Below are 2,500 nucleotides of genomic sequence, written 5' to 3'. Positions count from 1 at the left end.
AAGAGTACGTGTAAGTGTGCTGCCGGAATTAAGCGCTCCATAGTTTGTATTCAGAGATGTGATGTGTGTCTGTAGAGCAGTGACTCCACCATGTGTTCATCCATGTAGCATTGAGGGCGATTACCACACACACACACACACACACACACACACTCACACACACTCACACACACACACACACACACACACACACACACACACACTCACACACACACACAAATCAACACTAAAACACAAAGACACGCACAAACACAAACTCGTTCAAAATTAGTTTCACTTTTTTTTTTAATTATTTCATTGCCATAACAACCGCATCCCGAGATTCAGAGCAATCACACACACACACACACACACACACACACATACACACACACTCAAGCACACAATAAGGACGCATTTATATATCAGTCATGGGGAAATCTTCCCTGAAATAATGCAACAAACCCACCCACCCCCCAACACCCCCCACAAAAAAAAAAGCAAAAAAAGCAGCGTTTAATCCAAACCATTCAATAAGCTGTCATTCCAAAAATGATTCCACCAGCAAAAAAGTTTTTTTTGTCACATAATTATGCAAACTTGTACATTGACACAGAGAGAGAGAGACAGAGAGAGAGATGAGAGACAGACAGACAGACATACAGACAGACACAAAGAGACAGACAGACAAACAGACAGAGATATTGTTCGCACACTCCAATATATATATATATATATATATATATATATATATAATGTGACGCGAAAGAATCATAATAGCTTTGGTGATTGCATAAATGCCCACTTTTTTTCTTCTTTTTTTTTTGTGTGTGTGTGGTAGATTTGGGTGACGAAGGGAAAGGGGGTGGGGGGAGGGGGAGATGGGCGGGGGGGGGTGGGGGTGGGGTTTCCTTTTCAACACACACACACACACAGGAGACGGGAAAGAAGGGAAGGGAGGGGGGTGATGGGGGGGGGGGGTGTATCGTAGCAGCAGTCTCGTTTTGATTATTGGTCCCCAAAACACTTAGTATTATCACATAAATTGGTTTGAAAGAACTGGGGTGGGGGGTGGGGGGGGGCGTGGGGGGTGAGGGGGGGTTGTTTTTCAATTGGGCGGGGGGAGGGGGGCTAGGGGGGGGGGCGGTGTGGAAGCGATCACCGTTCTCTCTCTCTCTCCCCCAACCCCCCACCTCCCCCTCCCTAATGTGAAATTGAATTGTCATCAGGTTTTGCCAATAAAGGTTAAAAAAAAATAATAAAAAAAAAAAATGTTAATCGACAACAAATGGAAAGAAACACACACACACACACACACACACACACACACACACACACACACACACACGAACGCATACACACATCAAAAAAAAAAAGAAAAAAAAGAAAAAACATTTGCACACCAATAATAACAATACACGATGCTTTAAAAAGTAAACTTGCATGGGCTGATCATCATCGATGAAATAATTGCTGTTTCTTTCTTTACTAAAAAAAAAAAAAAAACAAAACAAAAAAAAACCACACACAATCTCAAAGAATTCACATCATGTCTCTCAACTTCTTTCTCTTTTTTCTTTTTTAAAACAACCATAGAATCCACATTCAGAGGGGGAGTGTTTATCTGAACATCCCTCCACCACCCCCCCCCCAACCCCTCCACATACACACACATATACATAATACAGACAAACACGATGTAGACATGTGTACACACACACACACACACACACGCGCGCGCGCGCACTCACTCATGCGCGTGCTTGCATAATTATTACGCTTTCTCCGCTTTTATAATTATGCTCGCGTTGCATAATTCAATGATATGTTATTTGTAAGTGCTGGGAATAAACGACTGTAAAGAAAAAAAAAAAGAAAAAGAAAAAAAAAAAGAGATATAAAGAAACAAGCAAGTAATTCAAAAAGAAATAAATGAATACATACACAAATAACTAAGAAATAAATGAAAACATATAAATAAATAAACAGACACAGAACAAAACAAATGAATTTTTGTTTTTCTTTTGCCAAATCCTGAGCCACTTAACAAGAAGGAATGAATATAATTTTTTTTTTTCCCCCCCGAGTTGTCAAACAGAACAACACGAGACTAGCCAAGTACGCTTGGAAATTAATACAATGAACAAACAATTGACGAAGATTTAAATAAATGAACGAATAAATGAACGAATAAATAAAATACAATAAAATACAAACAAGCAAACGAGCATACCAAACAAACTTAACTCTCTCCATACGAACGGCGAAAGAGACGACGTTAACAGCGTTTCACCCCAGTTGCCATCATCAAAACATTGCAAGCGGAAGGCTCTTATACTGAAGAGGTGAATGTTGACAAAGAATTCCACAATTCTGACGACGGAAGCTAAAGGTTGGGTCATTCAGACACCCACTGGACATCCGAGGGGTTTGTGTAGAGGAGAAGAGAGGACTGGCCGTACTGAGTGAGTTAATCAGATGAACAAAATCAAAACACAAAACAAAAAACAAAAACAAAAAC

At 40.1% G+C, this 2,500-nt stretch overlaps 1 protein-coding gene across 2 annotated transcripts in view; it reads right to left on the bottom strand.

Moving 5' to 3' along the window:
- LOC143277002 (uncharacterized) overlaps window positions 1–2,500 on the bottom strand; it is an 83,157-nt gene that overhangs the window by 59,631 nt on the left and 21,026 nt on the right. The window lies entirely within an intron of this gene.

This window comes from Babylonia areolata, chromosome 33, assembly GCF_041734735.1.
Source record: "Babylonia areolata isolate BAREFJ2019XMU chromosome 33, ASM4173473v1, whole genome shotgun sequence".
In the NCBI taxonomy this organism is placed as follows: Eukaryota; Metazoa; Mollusca; class Gastropoda; order Neogastropoda; family Buccinidae; genus Babylonia; species Babylonia areolata.
The sequence above is the reverse complement of the archived record's forward strand: the minus strand, read 5'-3'. Positions and strand labels throughout refer to the sequence as shown.